Genomic DNA, 20,452 nt, shown 5'->3' on the forward strand with positions numbered 1-20,452 from the left:
ATCAGCAGCCACGTGTGCTCCATGGAGAGCTCCTGCCCTGTTCCTGAGGCACAACCACCTTCTGCTGCTGAGGTCAGGAACCAAGAGACATTTCCTAGGAAAAACTGTCCAGGCATCAGAGAATCCAAACCAATTTTTTTTTTTTCAGAGGGTTCACAGAACCCCAGAATCTTCCAATGGTTTGGGTGGGAAGGGACCTTAAAGCCCATCCCATCCCATCCCATCCCAGGGTGTCCAAGAGGGACAAGGGAGCTCCTCTCAGGGGCTGGGAGTGTGGGGATCCCAGGACAGGGAGAACAGGCAGGAGCAGCTTTATCCACCAGCTGATGGGGGGGCCTGAGCCTGTCTGAGGGGGTGGAGGATGTTTAACCCTGGCTCAACACCACTGTGCTCCAGTTTTCCACATCCAGCATGTGGGAAAGGGCAGAGCAGCCCATGGAATAATGGGCAGGGAAAAACCTCGATGGATTCAGGTTTGAGAGCAGGAAACTGCAAATCCAGGAGCCATCGGGAAGGGATGCTGTGGCACTGGGAAATCTGCATTTCTCTCCATAAATTAACTACTTTTCAGGAAATGTGGAGAACAAATTAGGCAAATTTTAGACTCACCCCCATGCCCACCTTGGAATTTAAGGCTTTGAAACAACTTTAAAAGCTGAAAGAAGGTAATAAGGAAGATAATACAAAGTGCAACAGACTAATGGGACGTTTTTATTTGATAAAGAGCTTTCTACATGAAGGAAATTCAAGAGAAGAAGAGAATGCAATAGAGCTCATCCCTTTGATGAAACATTAAAATAGCACAACCATAGAAACTGGAGGGAGAAAATGGTGATTTGGTGGCTTAAGCATCTGGCAGTATTGTTTAAGGGGAAAATGACATTCCATTCAGGAATAAGAAACTGGAAACATCAGGCTGAAATGGTTCAGAAACAAAGCATGAGAATAACCATTCATTTAATTAATGATCTCAGCATTAAATCTGAAAGGGTTCGAGAGAAGCTGCAACGTGGGATAAAAAAATCACCATTTATAGAGCAGAGAATTGGGATGTCACCGGGAAGTGGCACTTTGAGGTTGGGATCCCTGCAGGAGGAGTTCTGATGGGTCTGGTCCCACCCAGGGAAGGCAAGGAGCCGCTTTCAAAGTCCTGTGAACGTTTTGAACTTGATTCTAATGAACAGCAGGGTGGGAGAGGCAGAGAAGGCTCCGATTCACAGAGGTTGTTCTACCACGTGTTTCTTTGCCACTGTATTTCTGCAGCAGCTGGATCCAGTCCATTACAGGAAACCTGAGCAGCCTGGGCTGAGGGAGCTGTCCCTGCCTGTGGCTTGGGTGGAACGAGATGAGATTTAAGGTCCCTCCCAACCCAAACCGGTCTGGGATTCCATGAAGTACAAATCGGCAGTTTTGCAGGTAGCCTGTAGTTCCAGTGAGCATTTACCAGTTAATTGATTTAACTCTCACACTGGTTATTCACACTCACACATCCAAGCCTTGCAAGGAAGTGTTAGCACTGTGAATTCTTCCCACAAGAGAAAAACCAGCCTCCTCCTCCTCCTCTCCCAGCACACAAACCCAGCACCACCTCACCAACTCCCTGCTCCCTGTGTGGCTTGCCAGAAAAAAATCAGCTTTCCTTAAAAAAAATTCACAGAATCATTGAGGTTGGAAAAGACCTCCAGGACGAGAGGGCTGGGATGGGATGGCTTTGAGGTCCCTCCCAACTCCCCCATCCTGGGATGCCCCCCAGACAAGCTCCTTCAACCACCCAAAGCTCTCCCCTCTCCCCCTCACCCCCAGCCCTGTGGAGAGAACTGCTCTGGAACTGCTGCACAGCTTGCCTGGAGCCCATTGCCCAGGGTGGTTTTCAGATCCAGCAGCAGCCAATATCCTGTATTTTCCCACTGCCCACGTGGGATGTGATGGATAAAGTGCATATTTACCCCATGGAAGCAGCAATCGAATGACTCATCTCAGAAATGTTTTCTAATCTAACAAATTTAATCCCTTTCTGTTTGCAATTGACTCCTCAGTTCTGGAGTCACAGCTATTGCCTGAAACTCTCCTGGACACTCAGAGCACACTTTCCCCCACTGAGCCTCTGCCCATCAGAGGCTGTGCTGCATTTTTGCGTGGGAACAGAAATAAGGAAAAACCAGGGTTTTTTACTGTTTAAAGGAAGGCTTGGCCTTTCCCCCCATACATTTACAGTTTCCTAAGGAAGAGCAGCCCTTCCACGTACGGACTGTGTGCCAAAACCAACCAACTTCACGGGCATGAACATCTGCCAAGAATAACACTGGGATCAATAAAACCACCAACAATCCCACGGGATTCTGAGCAGTGCCCAGGACTCTGTGCCGTGCCAGCCCCTCGTGCCCAGGCTCTGCTGTCCCCCTGCATTGCTCATGGGGCCATCCCTGGGTGCACAGCTCCACTGGGACTGGGAACAGGGGTTAACGTCACTTCTGAGTCTGCTGATGAGGACGGAGAACTCTGCATGGCTTTACTGCACCACAGGAACAGCTGGAGCTGGGCCAGGGAGGGTCAGGCTGGAGATCAGGAAAGGCTCTTCCCCCAGAGGGTGCTGGGCACTGCCCAGGCTCCCCAGGGAATGGGCACGGCCCCGAGGCTGCCAGAGCTCCAGGAGTGTTTGGACAGCGCTGCCAGGGATGCCCAGGGTGGGATTTTGGGGGGTCTGGGCAGGGCAGGATCAGTGATCCCTGTGAGTCCCTTCCCACTAAGGATATTTCTTAAGGCTGCAGCAGGGGAGCTGAGCCAAATGTGTTCCAAAATTTGGGCTGGCTCTGGGACGATTTGCCCATGAAATCTCCCAAAGCCCTCTGGAAGCTCCAACACAAGCTCTGAGCCAGCCTGAGACGTGAGCAGGGAAGTCTGGATTTCCTGAGAAGGCACGAGGAGCTGGGAGCTTCCCCTGCAACGCCCAGGAGGAGGCTGAGCCTTGGGCCAAGAGCCCAACTCCTCCTGGCCTGCTGTGGCTGGCAGTGCCACCAGAACCGGGGACAAGGATCCAGAGTCCAGAACAAGGACCCAGAGCCGGGAACAGTGACCCAGAGCCGAGAACAGTGACCCAGAGCCATCCCTGCTCCAGCCAGCACCCGCGGGGCTGAGGGACCAGCGCTGAGCCTGTGCCTCTCCTGCCCCAGGGCATGGCAGGGATCCCAGCAGAGCACGATGGCCTTTGACAAACAACAGTGATGCCTTTCCTACAGCAATGTCCGGGAAATCATTCACTGAAAGGATGACCAACAGTAAAAACTGCAAATACCAGTGGCTTTCTCTTGCTTTTCCCTTCCCTCTCTTCCCCTAAATCCCGTTTATATTAAACTCCCTGCACATCGCAGCAGCATTTCCTGCAATGTAATTTTTTAAATCTATGCATAGAGCCAATTATTTTTAGCAATTAATAACAACACCACAGCACAGCTAAAGGAAGCATAACATTCATTAAATAAAAGTGACTTTTGCTCTTTTTACCTTTGCATGGCTTGGAAAACTATTGATGAAACCATAGCTGAACTCAGAAGAAAGTTCTTCTATATTTAAATTTGGAAGATTGGAAAAAAGCACAATTTCTTTTTTAACTGATTATTGTAATCAGAAATTCCCTACACAACAAGCATAAAAAATAGATTTTAATGTTAACTGTCATACATGGCTGAGGGCACTTTATTACTTTTCCAATCATTATTAATGGGGATGATCTTCTGTAATTTGTAAGTACAGAAAAATATAGTCTCACCCAGCTTCCCTCAAGTTTTTAATCCTCCTTTTTTAATGCCTCCCACTTCCCAGCTCTCTAGTCTATTATTCCCCCATAATTAAATCAGAGACCCATTAATCTTTGTGAAAAACAGTTCTTCCAGTTGCTTAATTAAAACTGCACAGGGGCTCTGCTCCACGAGCCTCCATGGTGCTCCCGGGGCTTGGATCCCACCTGGCTGCCCTGAAGGACATTGCCTGGGAACGCACCTGGAGCCTTCCCGTCTCCATAAGTCCCAGGTGTGGGACATTTGCTGCACCCACAGGGACCCCTCCCTGGGGCTACTGCTGGAAGGCATTTGGGCACTGAAAGGAGAAAAATCCCAGAATCCTGGAATGGTTTGGGTTGGGAGGGACCTCAAAGCCCACCCAGTGCCACCCCTGCCATGGCAGGGACACCTCCCACTGTCCCAGGCTGCTCCCAGCCCCAATGTCCAGCCTGGCCTTGGGCACTGCCAGGGATCCAGGGCAGTCCCAGCTGCTCTGGGCACCCTGTGCCAGGGCCTGCCCACCCTCCCAGGGAGGGATTTGTCCCTAATCTCCACTCTAACCCTGCCTTCCTTCAGCTTAAAGCCATTTACTTTATTGATCCTTTTGCTTTTGTGTTCAGAATTCACTTTCCCACATCTGCTGTAGCTCAACGCCTGGAATTCTGCACAGAAACCTGCACAGCTGCTCGTTATCCTCCCAGGTCTGGATTTCATTCCCAGAAGGGCTCAGTCCCTCGGGGAGTGGCGCTGGCCCAGCCTCGGCTGCCCCCACAGCCACTCCCCGGCCCCAATGCCCACAGTGCAAAGGTGCTGCTGCCCCAATTTCACCTTCCCTCGGGGAATTTAGGATGCGCTGCCCCTGCCAGGGCCAGAAGGGTGAACACCCAGACCGGGAGGTCACTGGGGAGGGACTGGCACAGAACGATCCCTGAGGGCAGCGAGCACGGAGCAGGGCAGAGGAATTGCTCCAGGAAGGGAGACTGGGGACTAAGAAGATTTAATAGGGTTTAAAAATCTCAGCCTTAGGAAAGCAGCTTCTTCCTCCGCAGGAAGTAACGCCGTGTATCAGGGAAAGATGCAAATGTCACGGTTTCCTGCAGAGGGAGAGCGCTCCGTCCGGAGCGGGACAGAAACCCCAGAGCCACGCAGGCGGCTCCTGGAAGGGCTGGACAACGGGAATTATGTAAAAACGGGAGATGAGCCGGTGTTCTGAAACAGGGTTTAAAGCAGAACCCCGAAACTCTGTCTGCCAGCAGCCAAAGCAGACCACAAATGCTGCGGTGTCTGCAGCCGCCCGTGTGCGCCAGCCCGGGGCTCTCTGCCCGGGGCCGGGGGCAGCGCCTGCCTGGGACGGGCAGCGAACGCACCTTCCCGGCCCCTGCCGCTCCCAGAAACGCCGAACCCTCGGGAATCCTGCCTGCCCGGGTGGCACCGCGCAGCGGGGATAAAGGAGAGGTGGCTCCCATGGATCCCACGTGGATTTCAGTCCTGTCCCCCTGCACAGCCCCCCGCTGGCAGCGAACTTTGCGTTTCCTGCAGGTCCTGCAAACACCCCGGGCTCTCTTTGGTGCCCTGAACCGACCCTTGGTGTCCTGCTGTCCCATCACCCCCGTGCCCACCCCAGTATCTGCCCCCAGCATAATTCTATCAGTATTTGCTGATCCATGGACTTCTGCACAAGGAGCAGGTAGCGGGATGAGGTTTTCACCTGGCAAACTGCCTGGAACAGAAGGGGTGCTGTGCTACCAGAGTGTTCTGAGTAATTAGCATCATTAACCTCGCTCCCTGCTCCTGCAGCTCCTCCATTGCTCCAGAGAACTGATGGATTGTTTATTGGCCACGGGAACTCCTCAGATTCCAGCTGCAGCTGCCGGGCGCCTGTGGTGGGACACGGGACACAGCCGAGAGGGAAACCAGGACAGGGACAGGAGGGACTTTGTGCACTGGGCATCTCCAGCTGCTGGATTTTATAATCCCATCTGCCTTGAGATACTCCAGGAAATCTGTCTGCAGATAACCAGGGATTAATCCCTAAATCTGAAACACTCTAAATGGAAAATCAGTCGAATATTAGTAATTAAGAGGAAAAGTGTTTGTTCCTCTACAAGATTTGAAATGTAATTTTCCCTACAGCTGATGTCGTGTGACCTTTGATCTCTATGGGTTCCACCCTCAGCACCTGCCAGTCCATCCAAGCCAGGAGAAAGCCCATTTTCCCAGGGGTTTCCACATTCCCAGGTGTTTCCTGGCACACAACCCCCAGCCATGCCCTTAGTGGGTGTTTCCCTCCTGCTACCAAGAAATGGATTTTTCCCATGGCAAGGACAGAGAAACTGCTGCTGCCACAACTGCAATAAATTCATTTGTTGGTTTTAATTATACAAAAAATCCCCCCCCCCGACATATTTTCATAGAGAAATGGACAAAACACTGCAGTGTAAAGCCCAGAATTTATAGTCATTAATCACTTCCTTCATGGGAGCCCATAATATTTTCTCTTTGAAGGCTTAGAAACAATACCCCACAGCATTGTTGGTGTGAGAACCTTGGTTTCAGCTTCAGAGAGTAACTCCTAAATTCATCACATTATTTGAAATATTAAAAAGGGTCTGGCTGCTGCATTTGATATTTATTAATTCCTGGAGATTTATGATAGAGAAACACTGACTTTCAGAAATCATGAAGAAGGCATTACCAATGCAGAAAAGTAAGGAAACAATTCATCACATGGCTTTGTCTTCATGGTTTTGCACTTTTCCTATGGGGAAGGGGTCTTGGAAAATTTGGGAGCTGATTGTGTTTATTTTATAGGACTACCAAAGTCAGAGGCTTCTGCTGATGGTGGAATCCCACCCAGCTGCCAATTTTCCCCTGATTTTTTTACCACACAACACTGAAACACAAATCAATGGAATAAAAAGCACCACAAGCTCTGAGACCACGGCGAGGCAAAGGGCCGTGCCTGGAGAAGGAGAAAACATTTCCTGTTACTTCCCGAATTTCCAATATCCCAGCACGTCACTGAGGGCTCTTAGCACCTAGAAATATCCAGCTGGAATAGAACAGTCATTAAGCGCCTTCATTTTGGTTTTGAAACACTTACATTGGTCCTTATTTTTAATTCTCAGAGGAAATCAAGGTCTCCTCCCCAGCCTGTGGCTCTGACAAAACCTGAGGGGTGGCAGGGGGAGGCTGTGACAGAGCCCTGCCCTGGCTGGGGTAATGGGGGCTGGATGCCCAGGGTGCACCAAACCCTGAGAAATGCCCCGACTGACACGGCTCAGATGGGCTCAGGAGAAACTATAAACTCTATAAACCTGTTCTTCCTGCACTCTGCACCTCTGCTCTGGTGGTTCAGAAGATTGAACAGGGGCGAGCAGGGACAGCACAGGGGAAGTGACAGCAAAGCTGCTCTAGGCTGAGGGAGAAATGGTGACGGGCCACGTCCAGCCCTTCTTGGGACACCTCCAGGGATGGGCACTCCAAACCTCCCTGGGCAGCCCCTGCCAAGGCCTGAGCACCCTTTCCATGCAGAAATTCCTGCTGATGTCCACTCTGAGCCTCCCCAGCCCAGCCTGAGGCCGTTCCCTCTCCTCCTGTCCCTGTTCCCTGCCAGCAGAGCCCGACCCCCCCGGCTGCCCCCTCCTGTCAGGGACTTGTGCAGAGCCACAAGGTCCCCCCTGAGCCTCCTTTGCTCCAGGCTGAGCCCCTTCCCAGCTCCCTCAGGAATTCTCCTGGGGCTCCAGCCCCTTCCCAGCTCCCTCAGGAATTCTCCTGGGGCTCCAGCCCCTTCCCAGCTCCGTTCCCTGCCCTGGACACGCTCCAGCCCCTCGGAGTCTCATCCTGAGGGACCCAGAACCAGACACAGGATTTGAGGTGGGGTCTCAGCAGTGCCAGCGCAGGGGGAAACAGAGGGAGGAGAAGCTGCAGGCAGAGGTGTGGCTGCTCCTGCTCCTCAGCAGAGCTGGGGTACCTTCACCTCTTCTTTCCCAGGCTGCTGCTACCCAGGCTCCAGGGATTTCTCAATATTCATGTTCTTTCCCATGTTGTCCCTGAAAAGGCTTTTATCGCTATCAAAGCTTAATGAAAAATAGACATTTCCAGATGCAAACCAGTTGGGTTTTACAATCTCCTCATAATAATATGTCCAGTGTGAGTGGGGAGGACACACAGGAGGGAGATAATTGTGTGCTGTGCCACATCCTTTATCGGATCAGCCTTGACCTGGGACCCTTCCTGGAGCCGGTGATGCCAACCCTGCCCCACAGCTCCTCCAGGCTGGTTTAAGTAAAATAATAGAGTTAATGACAGAAGCAAAACTACCTGGAGAGGTGTAATTCATCACGGCGTGTTCCATGCCATTATCTTAAAAACATCCAGCGTAGTAATCACTTGAAGGAGTGATAACACATAATTGTGTGTTCTCCGAAATTATAGGTGAATGGGAGTTGCAGCTAATGAGAGCCAAATAGCAGCTCAGGAGCTGCAGTGATTACAGCAGATGTGGTGATGAATGCATTTATTATTGGCCATTGCAAAGCTTTTTATAGCAGAGACAGCACGTTTATAAATAAATAACGAGCCCCAGAGGTACCACACATCTGACCAAGCAGCTCCGCTCCCAGCCTGCAGCTTCTGGTGCAGAAACACCCAAACCTGGCTGAAAACAAACCAAAGGAGTCCAAATCCCCCCCAAACACTTCCATCCACTGGACCCACGCACCGCTTTGTCACCACTCTCCAAGGATGCACAGGAGCAGAAGCAGCCAAATGAAAAGATTCTGGAGCTGTGTGAGGCGTTTGGTGTTTGACAAACCCCACCTCTCTCTGTGGCACTTTCTCCCCCAGCAGTGTGAGCTGTGGGACCACTCTGCTGCCTCTCCAGCAGATGAAAATCAGCCACAAGGCAGATCAGGAGCAGCTCCTGTCTCCCCGAAGTCTCTGACATCACCTCAGAGCAGAGTCGGTTCCTGCTCCAAAGCCAGGATGATCTATGGCAGATCTTTGCTCTCTGGCAGGCAGAGCAGGTTCCACAGAAGTGTCCCCCAGCAGGTCACTAGATAACAATCTATGTCACACAGTGCTGCTGGCACACACTGCCGTTCCTACAATTCCATTTCTGTCAGAATATTTCAGGAGCAATCTCCAACCCCCGGGGGAATGAAAACAAAATTTCAGAATACCAAAGGCTCTGCTGAAATAGAATTCCCTGCCCAAACTAATGACTAAATGACTCGATTTGTCTCCCCCTTCTACCAGAGCTCATCCATGATTTCATCTGGGCTTATCTCCCGGAACATTTACTTTGTTGATATACCACTGGTTGGAATATTAGTGATAAATAATAAAAGAAGGTAAATTTAATTGTGCTGCAGTCTTTCACTACAATGAATCTTTCAGGAGAATCACAATGATCTCTTGATTTACAAGAGGAGGAACTGGTTGTGGATGGATGATGTAAATACAGGGACTTGGCACAGATGGCTCGGGCTGCATTTGCCAGCAACAGTCAGATTTTTGGATGAACCTCCCAGCTGCTTGCTCCAGACTAATGCATTATTAATAACACTGTGGAACAGCTCCCTGGGGGCAGATCCTGGCGGGAAGGAGCCCCTCTGGACCACCCCAGCAGTGCAGCACTGGGGAGGGATCCCGGGGGCTGGCACTGTCCTTCCCCTGCCATCACTGCTCCTCACACCACCTGGTGCAGCAAGAAAAGGAGCTGTACTTCGGGATAAAAGAGCACAGCCCAGGAAACACTTGGGCAAGGCCAGGATTTCACCCCAGATCTGCAAGAACAGTGCCCACAGGAGGGTGAAAATATCAGCCGAGCTCTCACTGCCCAGCGTGCAGGGCCAGGGCCCGGGGCTGGCGGTGCAGCTGTGTCCCAGCCCTGCCCTGAGCCCTTCACATCGGGCTGCTGGAAGCCAGTTCATAAACCCCAGAACAGCCCACGCTGGGAGCAACCTCGAGAGTCGCCTGGTCCAGCCTTTTGTGGAAAAGGGATCCAAATGGGGAGCTTCAGTCCCCTCTGAAATGAAATACACCCGTTGGTGGGTGGGACAAATGGCAATTCTCAGCACAGGGGGTTTGGGACACTCAGGGGATGGTGCACTCAGAGGAAGGAGGAACAACCCTCCCAAGCAACATTCTGGACTGACAACCCCAACACTGATTGCCTGCCCAAAGAAACATTCCCGGACTACCAAACAAACTTTTCACCAATTGCCTTTCCAAACAAACTGTCCTGACTGACCACCACAAACAACCACTGAGCACCCAAACACTGAGCACCCAAACAATCACTGAGCATCCAAACATTGAACACCCAAACACACATTGACCACCACAAACAACCACTGAGCACCCAAACACTGAACACCCAAACAATCACTGAGCATCCAAACATCGAACACCCAAACACACATTGAACACCCAAACATTGAGCACCCAAACAATCATTGAACACCCAACCAACCACTAAGCACCCAAACAATCACTGAGCACCCAAACATGGAACAATCACTGAGCACCTAAACAAACACTGAGCATCTAAACAATCCCTCACTGAGTGCCCAATAATCACTCGCCGATTACCCAAAAATCCCTCACTGACTACCCTAACAAACTTCCTCTGCCTGCCTGTGTGTAATTGCTCTTGTAACTCCTGGGAAGCCCATTCGTGCCCCTGGAGTCCCTTCCCAGGCGATTCCCTTTCCTGCACTGCTCTCAGGCACTGACAACATTTGCATAACCCGTGTGCACCGGGGGCTGCTCTGGAGCCGTTTCCTTCAGCACTTCACCTATAAACAGCTCTTTAATAGCAACAACCAGTGGGAATTCTCTTTTTCTTTTCTCTTTACGCTTTCCCTCTGAAGAAAACATACCCAGTCTCCATGTCCATGTTCAAATTACATTGGCTGTTCATTTCTTCATAGAAGAAATGGGAAGGTATGGGAATGGGAATGCCCAGCTTCTCTGGGCACTCTGTGCCAGTCCTGATGTTTCACTTTTCTGTAGGAATAAGTGTCAAAGACCCTCCTCTAACCACGGAATAAAAAACTCCAAGGAAAACAGAGGCATCCTGGAGGCAGTGCCACAGCTCCCCACGCCCTGGCAGCAGAGCTGCTGCTGTGAGCACTGGGAATCCAGCTGGCTTTAATCTTTTGAAATGTAACCATTTCCCATCAGAACAGATTTTTATAAACTGTATTGATTATCGATTATTGATAACCTCTGTGTTGAGTTGTGGTAAGATGCCGAGCATGTTAACAGGTGGGAACAATGCACTGGAATCACACTGGAAAACACACAACTCACATGAAAATTCGTATTTACATTAAAAATGTGCAAACTTCTCTCTGTAAGATTTTAGGTTAACTCGTGGAATAGTTTGGGTTCAGAAGGACCTTAAAGCTCATCCCATTCCCACGGGCAGGGACACCTTCCACTATCCCAGGCTGCTCCAAGCCCCATCCAAACTGGCCTCGGACATTTCCAGGGATCCAAGGGTAGCCACAGCTTCTCTGGGCACCCTGTGGCAGTAATGAGGTTTAATTATGCAGGTTTGACAAGCAAATAATTGTTGGCCAGAGAACGGACGAGCAGACATTTCCTTAATAAACAATCCCTAAATGAGCGCTATTAAAAGCATTTATAATCCACTGGGCATTTATTCCGCCCATGTGAGACGAGAGCCGGCCCCTCCCAGGTGAGCATTTGCAGTCCCTGGCGTTGGGAGGCGCTGGGATTGCACAGGAAAAACCCACAGTCAATGATGGGAATGACCGGCTCTATAACCGCACCTCCTGCTCTCCCCCCTGCACTCCGGTCCAGGGTGATCCCAGACAGGACAACCTGATCCCACATCCCAGTGGGATGAGATCGCTGCTTTATAAACCCCGGTGGGTATAAAATGATCGTGCGCTGTACATCCATCACTGTAAAATCATTATATCCAAACACGGGTGACTCTCAGCCTGCCCAGAAAGGCCTTGAAATGAAGGCTGAATTCAGCTCCAGCCAAGCCCAAACATTAACAGGATTACATTATCCTGGGAGATGGCGCTGAGGGCTGTGTGTGCTGCCTTCCCCAGCACCACTCCCTGCCTTCCCGAGGAAATCCCGGCAGGAATTAGCGCCCCGCAGCCCGAGCAGCTCAGCAGCCCCACGCCGTGCTGAGCGCTCCGACAGCGAGCGAGCGAGCGGCCGGCAAAAGCAGGGCAGGCGGCACGGCACGGCACGGCACGGGAGAGGAGAGGAGAGGAGGCACTCGGGATTTTGTGTGTGCAAAGCCTGCTGCCCTCTGCTCCCTGTCCCTGCTGTCCTCTGCTCCCCATTCCTGCTGTCCTCTGCTCCCCATCCCTGCTGTCCTCTGCTCCCCACTCCTGCTGTGCGCTGGTCCCTGTCCCTGCTGCCCTCTGCTCCCCATTCCTGCTGCCCTCTGCTCCCTGTCCCTGCTGTCCTCTGCTCCCCACTCCTGCTGTGCGCTGGTCCCTGTCCCTGCTGTCCTCTGCTCCCCATCCCTGCTGTCCTCTGCTCCCCATCCCTGCTGCCCTCTGCTCCCCATCCCTGCTGCCCTCTGCTCCCCATCCCTGCTGCCCTCTGCTCCCTGTCCCTGCTGTCCTCTGCTCCCCATTCCTGCTGTGCTCTGCTCCCTGTCCCTGCTGTCCTCTGCTCCCCATTCCTGCTGTCCTCTGGTCCCCATTCCTGCTGCCCTCTGCTCCCTGTCCCTGCTGTCCTCTGCTCCCCATTCCTGCTGCCCTCTGCTTCCCATCCCTGCTGTCCTCTGCTCCCTGTCCCTGCTGTCCTCTGCTCCCCATTCCTGCTGTCCTTTGCTCCCCATCCCTGCTGTCCCCTGCTCCCCACTCCTGCTGTGCGCTGGTCCCTGTCCCTGCTGTCCTCTGCTCCCCATCCCTGCTGCCCTCTGCTCCCCATCCCTGCTGCCCTCTGCTCCCCATCCCTGCTGCCCTCTGCTCCCCGTCCCTGCTGCCCTCTGCTCCCTGTCCCTGCTGTCCTCTGCTCCCCATTCCTGCTGTCCTCTGCTCCCCATCCCTGCTGCCCTCTGCTCCCCATCCCTGCTGTCCTCTGCTCCCCATCCCTGCTGCCCTCTGCTCCCCATCCCTGCTGCCCTCTGCTCCCCATCCCTGCTGCCCTCTGCTCCCTGTCCCTGCTGTCCTCTGCTCCCCATTCCTGCTGTGCTCTGCTCCCTGTCCCTGCTGTCCTCTGCTCCCCATTCCTGCTGTCCTCTGCTCCCCATTCCTGCTGCCCTCTGCTCCCTGTCCCTGCTGTCCTCTGCTCCCCATTCCTGCTGCCCTCTGCTTCCCATCCCTGCTGTCCTCTGCTCCCTGTCCCTGCTGTCCTCTGCTCCCCATTCCTGCTGTCCTTTGCTCCCCATCCCTGCTGTCCCCTGCTCCCCACTCCTGCTGTGCGCTGGTCCCTGTCCCTGCTGTCCTCTGCTCCCCATCCCTGCTGCCCTCTGCTCCCCATCCCTGCTGCCCTCTGCTCCCCATCCCTGCTGCCCTCTGCTCCCTGTCCCTGCTGTCCTCTGCTCCCCATTCCTGCTGTGCTCTGCTCCCTGTCCCTGCTGTCCTCTGCTCCCCATCCCTGCTGCCCTCTGCTCCCCATCCCTGCTGCCCTCTGCTCCCTGTCCCTGCTGTCCTCTGCTCCCCATTCCTGCTGTGCTCTGCTCCCTGTCCCTGCTGTCCTCTGGTCCCCATTCCTGCTGTCCTCCAACCCCTGTTCCTGCTGTCCTCTACCCTCTGTCCCTGCTGTCCCTTAATCCCCATTCCTCCTGTCCTCCAACCCCCTCCCCTCAACCTGTTCTGTCCCTTCTGTACTCCAAGCCCTCAGCCTGCCCTGTTCCTGGCAGGCTGGAACATCCCAGAGGAGAAACGGGAATATTGCTCTGAAAAGAACTGCACAGCAACATCCTCTCACTTAATTATTCATCCCACACGTACAGCCCCAGCTATTTATCAGTGTTTATTTAAATTAATGGGAAAATCTGCTCCCTTTCCCAGTTCCCTGGGCCGGCCATGGGTCAGCAGGCAGAGCTGGGCTGCACCTACAGCCCCAGCAGCAGGGTTTGCTCAGTGCTGGGGGTCCCAGCCCTGCAGAGCACAACCAGCTCCTGTTCCTGGAGTAAATGCAACTGGAAAGAATTCCACTGACTCCCTGAGGGAAGCTGAACTCACAGTGCTGGGAGAGAGGAAAAATCAAACAAACTGCCCCCAGACCTGACCGTGTTGGAGCAGAAATAACTGAAACCACAGGTGGAACCTCACGGCGACATTTGCAAAGAGTGACTTCATTAAAGCCAACTCCATTCCCGGGATTGCTAATCCGCCTTTCCCGCTCCCTCCCAGACAAATGCTCTAAATGCTCTTGCCAGGAGCTTAGCGATGTTCCAGCTGCTCCCTGCCTGCTCCGAGCCATTTTTAGATTCCTGAGTTTCCTTCTTTGTGCTGGTTTCATGGAGGCAGCAGCCGGGGGATGAGACAGGATCACTCCGGGATGGAGCCATCGAGGAACGGTGTCCTTCGACATGGGAGAGGCACCAACCTTCTTCCCACATCACACCCCGTGCCCTGCCAGCCTCGAATCAGCCCAGGATTTGGCTTTTGTACTGAGTAGTGTAGAGGCTAAAAAGCAGGGGCAGAGGAATTTTCCAGCTGCTGAAGCATTTTGTGAAGTTCTCCCTTCTCATGCTTTAGCTGAGAAACAGCGAAAGATGGTTCTGTAAATAACTCTCGATCTCACACCTGCACAGTCTTGGTTTGGTTCACTAAAGAAAATATTTTGAAATAGGCATTGTAGCATTCAGCCAATCACTCTGGGAGGTGTATGGTCAAGCACCCAATAATGTAATTTCTCTGTTGCAAACCAAGTTATATAAACGAGGTGATAATTAATTAAATAATCCTGTTCATCCTAGACCTGAATTTGTGTCGTGATTCTCACTGTCCCTGGGAACAACAGTGACAGAATAGGAACAGGGATTTTATCCTTTTATAAGCAATTATCACAGAATCCTGGAATGGTTTGGGTTGGAAAGGACCTTACAACTCATCCCATCCCACCCCTGCCATGGCAGGGACACCTCCCACTGTCCCAGGCTGCTCCCAGCCTCAATGTCCAGCCTGGCCTGGGACACTGCCAGGGATCCAGGGGCAGCCCCAGCTGCTCTGGGCACCCTGTGCCAGTCCTGATGTTTCACTTTTCTGTAGAAATAAGTGCCAAAGACCCTTCTCTAACCATGGAATAAAAAACTCCAAGGAAAACAGAGGCATCCTGAAGGCAGTGCCACAGCTCCCCACGCCCTGGCATCAGAGCCGCTGCTGAGAGCACTGGGAATCCAGCTGGCTTTAAGCAACTCCTCCAAGAGCAGGTGGAATGTGGTCAGTCCAGGAGCTGACCTGTGATGGCTGAAGACTTTTGCTCTGTATCTTTCAGTATTGAAAACCCCCAAACATTTGAGCTGCCCCATGAACAGCCAGAATCACACGGCGGTTATCAATCCATGAGAGCCACGTACAGCCAGGATTAATCACCTTCTTCTCCCAAGCAGTGTCTGAGCTCCAGGAGAAAAACACTCCCAGAAGGACACACCTGCGATTCTTGTCCCTGTCTTAGAATCCATCTTCAGCACACAATTTTTAAATACAGCTTTCTTTTCCACACAATGAGACAAACATCCACCATTTACTCTGATTTATAGCTCAGGAGGGAATTTCCTGGCTTAGCAGGAGTGAGTGATCAGGGCAGTGAGAGGGAAGAGGTCTCTGTCCCTGCCCCAGCATCGTGGGGTGTCCCAAAGGAGACTTAACCCAGGACAGGGCTGTACTGGGCACAGCACTGCACCATTCCCTGGGAAAATCAGCCTTCTTTTCCCAAACAGGGGGGATTTGCCTGTGCTGAGCTCCAAGCTCCCCCTTTGCCGCCTCTGTCTAAGCTGCAAACTTCAAAGCTGCCACAATTATCTTCAAACTCCCATGGGACTGACAGTCCAGGCAGCCAAATCCAGAATGAGGAATGGTTTGGGCCTAACAGGATAAGGAAATACCAAGAAAATGGACCAAACCCATTTGTGTGTACCACATACAAAATCTTTAGCTGTATCCATATTCTGCATTTCAGAGATGAGAGTCACAGAATCAGGGAATACCCTGAGTGGGAAGAGACCCACAGGGATCACCCAGTCCAGCTCCTGCCCTGCACAGAGCCCGCAAGGGACAGCATCCCTTGTCGAGAGAGCAGAGAATCAGACCCTCATCGTTTTTAAAGGCAAGAGCATTTGGCCATTTTTGGTTTGTTCATAGAACACACTGATTTATGTACACAATGGCATAAATGACACATTCCCAGACCACTGTAAAAAATAAAGCCCAGCTTTTCCCTGGTGCTCACCCTCAGCTCACATAACCCCTGCAGCCCCGGGTTGGTGTGCAGGGAGAACTGGACGGAATGGTTTGGGTATTGCTGATGGAGGCTCTGTTGGGGTGTTGGTGGCTCTCCAGCACCGCAGGATGACGGGGATCTGGCTGCCCACAGCACCACAGATGCCTGACTGCACATTATCCATAATGGACACTGCAGGGAAGTGACCCAAGCACTCAGTGCAGGATCTCCTGCCCAGTGCCAGAGCCAGCTGAACACGGATCCTAAAATAGCATAGGGAGGGAGCTCGGGGGAAAGGGGGGGATGAGGGATTCAGTCCGTGGTGCTGGCTCTGAGCACGGAAAAACCGCAGCAGATGGGCTGGAGGGACCAGCAGGAGCACGGGGGGAAAGGGAAGATGGGGTTCCGTGGGGAGAACATTTCTGCATCCCTCTGGTGAGTTCTGGGCAGGGCCATCCCGTCTGGGAGCTCTTGGGAACACCTGTGAGCTCCTGGGAGCACCTGGGGAGGGCTGGGGACCCCAGCATGGCCGTGGAGGGGGTGGATGCAGGAAATCATGGTTGATAATAAACACATTGCTCTGCTGAGGGAGCGCCAGGACGGGCAGAGGGTGGAACTGTGGCACCTGGAGAGCAGCTTATCCCAGCAGGATCCATCAGGGCCTGGCTGCAGCGCCAGGGGGATGGACAGTGGCACTGGGACACGGTGTCACACACACACAGCACTGCCCAAAGCTGCCCAGCCAGCTGCACACACTGCAGCTGTACCAAAGCCATTTCATACCACGTTATCTCTGAGCAAAACGTGCAACTGATAAAGATTCCAGCCCTTCCCCGGCCCACTGACAGCACTCACCCCTCTGCTCTCCCGTCCCAGCTGACACCAGCTCCAGCACTGCCACTGCTGGGAGCTGCACTGGGGCCTCTGAACAAGAACAGCCAAAAACAATTGGAAAAGAGAAGCTTCAGGGGGACAGAACTGTGGCCTTCCAGGACCTGAAGGAGCTGCGGGAAAGATGGAGAGAGGCTGTTCACAAGGGACAAGGGGGAATGGATCCCAGTGCCAGAGGGCAGGGAAGGAATTGTTCCCTGGGAGGGTGGGCAGGCCCTGGCACAGGGTGCCCAGAGCAGCTGGGGCTGCCCCTGGATCCCTGGCAGTGCCCAAGGCCAGGCTGGACATTGGGGCTGGGAGCAGCCTGGGACAGTGGGAGGTGTCCCTGCCATAGGCAAGGGTGGCACTGGGTGGGCTTTAAGGTCCCTCCCCACCCAAACCAGTCTGGGATCCTGGGAAAATGGCACAAAATCAGCTCAAGAGCTCACAGCCCGAGAATCCCCTCACGAATATTCCCTACATTTTCTCAAGTAGTCTTGTCTTAATTGTGCTCATATTTCCTGTCCAGAAATTTAATTTCGTGTAGTTCTTTAGTCATGTGTCAATACATCTCAAATTCCTGTAATATTTATTCTCCTGCTCTGGATAACCTTGTCAATCTTAATTAGAGCTGAGGGTAGGCAAACAGAATTGGCTGCATGGCTCCAGATGAGATTCCCATTGTTCAATATGCTGCTGGAATATATTCTAGCCTCCTAATGCTCCCAAGCATTTGAAGTGCTGCTGCCCACTGTGCAGACACTCGTTTGAGCTCTCAGCCCCATTTATTTATTTCGATTGCAACCTATAAAACATAAAATAACACATTTCTAAGATTCTGGCTGCCCTTGACAAATAATTAAAACTGCAATTCCCCAAATTCTCAGAGAGCACCAGCACATCCCAAACTTTCCTCTGCATAAAATCTCACAAATGTCACAGGATAGGACAGGACAGAAAGGAGAAAATACAGAGAAATCAGAGAAGCCATTTTCAAACCTATGCACTATTTTATAGTGCCTAACTGTTGTCTCCATTTTTTCTTTAATTTAAAGGACATTCAGAATTCCTAAGTAAGATTCAATTTCTCTGCTCCAGAAGTGCCACACGAGCCCACCAAGAACCTTTATCTTAATCCTTATCAAGTTTTACACAAACCCTTGTGCTGCTCATCCCCCTGTCCGTCCCTCCCTGGCATTCCCTGATGGAGCAGGAGATTCCTGCAGCTCCCAGGCCCTGCTGCCCCCATTCCCTTCTGGAAGCCCAGCTAACCATATAACAATTCCTGCTTTCAGCCAGCCTGCCCCCGCCCCACGCAGCCCTCGGGGAGAGAGGAGTTCGGCAGAATTTACACATCCAAGGTGCTCTGGGACTGACAAATCCCAGCCGGGGAGGCTCCCGAGGGAACAGGGCGGCACATCCTGGAGAATATTTAGCAGGTCTTGAAGTGCTTTGGATTTGCAGCAAGTGTTCTACAGTTGCAAACAAATTTTGTAGAGATTAATCAAGGGAATTAGTGACAAATCTGAGAGGCTCCTGCCGTGACAGGATCCAGCCACCAGGTGATGGCATGGCTGGAAAAGCCAAAAGCTGAGGAAGTTTCTGTGACTTTAAAGGCTTTAAAGACTTGGTTCCTAAGGGAATGGTTCTGTACAAATCATGTTTGCATAATGCAGCCTGGGAAGTGTGGCTGGAGCACCGTCATCTCATTTTCATGAGGTAACTTGGATGAGCAGGAAGCGCCCATCCCTGAACAATGGTGTTTCAGAAAAATTAAGAAAAAAACTGTCTTAGTTCAAGCTTCCCTAAGGCAGCTTCAAATGGAGAAATCTGGACTTACTTAGCAAATGATGAAGGTTGAATCTCATATATATATTGTGGTACTGGTAATTATTACGGATTTGCTCAGAGGCCAGGCTCTCCCTATCCCTTTAAATCCTAGGATATGAATGGGGGGAAAAGCACGTTTCCTCAGCAATTAACCTCCTCCCACATGGCTAAGAAATAGGTGAACTGTTGCCCATGTAATTCTCAGCTCCTGTCCTGAGGCTTTTGTTAAAATCCATTGGGAAAATCTCTGTCTCTGCCACGAGTTACCCCATTTGTGGCAGCTCCCACGGCCGGGATCAGCACCAGGCACTGCTGTCTCCTGTGGGAATGGCCGGACAGCCCAGAGCGTGGAATCATAAAATCCAGAGTGGTGTGGCTTGGGAGGGACCTCAGAGCCCACCTAGTGCCGTGGGCAGGGGCACTGCTGCTGGCCCAGGCTGCTCCAAGCCCCAGAGTCCCTCTCCATCCCTCTTGGAGGCCCTTCAGGCACTGGGAAGCTGCGCCAGGATCCCCTGGGAGCCTTGTCCTCTGCAGGCTGAGCAATCCCAGCCCTCTCAGCTTTCCCTGGGTCGGTCTCACACTCAGAGTGTCTCTGTGCCAGCCAGCCCAGGGCTGGCACCGTGCTGGCACCGTGCTCTCAGACCAACAACCAGGGTTTGCTCCCTCCTCTCTCGGCTTCCCAGAGCCCTCTCCCTGTGGCAGGACCAGCTCCTCGCACAACAGCTGCTCCGCTCTGCTGCTGCAGTATTGATTTTAACAACAAGCTCTGTAAATATCAATATTTTTGTACTCGAAGCAGACGAAGCAGCCAGTGAAACGCACCCCGGCAGCCAAACACCAGGTCAGGCTGCACAGAGCCAAGGCAAGTTTAATGAGAAAGTGAAGCAGACAGGAGGAAAAAAGGAGCTTGGGAGGAGAAAATCAGCCGTGGAGGAGAGGAGAGCTCGAGTGGAGTGGGGGAAAGGCAGCCAGAGAAGCTGCTCACACACACTGGGGCAGGCAAAGCCCGGGAGAGGAGTGAGTGAGACAAGGAGAGCAGCGACCAGCAGGGACAGCCACCAGAACTGGAGCAGACTCTTGGGGTTTCCCATTTTTGGGTTATTTCCACTAAATCCTACTCTCCTGGCCGTGACAAAGAGCCTGTGTTGGGCTCATTAAGTAACATTTCGTGATTTTGTGGGGTTGCAAAATCCTACAAAAGGAAGAACTTGTGTGTGATTTATTTCCTGGCTGCCCTTCATTCCAGTGGCCACTGAGGAGTCCCAAAATCCCAGAATACTCTGAGAGGGAAGGGACCCTCTGAAGTCCTCCCAAGCCTGGCCCAGGTGTGGGCTCCAGGGGAAGTCAGCTGGACAAAGGGAGGATTAAAGGGGAGGGTTCAGGGCAGGAGCCCACGGTGGCCCTGCCCTGCAGTGAGGTGGCCAAGCACTTCTCAGGGAGGTCCCAGAGCTCCCGAAGCCTCCAGAGGCAGGAAGGGGCTGCACCAGTGTCCCCCCAGGCCAGGGACTGGGCACATCCAGTGGATGGCTTCTCCCTGTGCTGAGGGACCAGGAAACTCCAGAGGGGACAGGAGCAGC

At 52.5% G+C, this 20,452-nt stretch overlaps 1 protein-coding gene across 5 annotated transcripts in view; it reads right to left on the minus strand.

The window, feature by feature from the left end:
* Window positions 1-20,452, minus strand: part of NEGR1 (neuronal growth regulator 1) — a 194,223-nt gene that overhangs the window by 103,736 nt on the left and 70,035 nt on the right. The gene's annotated exons all lie outside the window — the stretch shown is intronic.

Source organism: Corvus moneduloides, chromosome 9 (genome assembly GCF_009650955.1).
Source record: "Corvus moneduloides isolate bCorMon1 chromosome 9, bCorMon1.pri, whole genome shotgun sequence".
Classification (NCBI taxonomy): domain Eukaryota; kingdom Metazoa; phylum Chordata; class Aves; order Passeriformes; family Corvidae; genus Corvus; species Corvus moneduloides.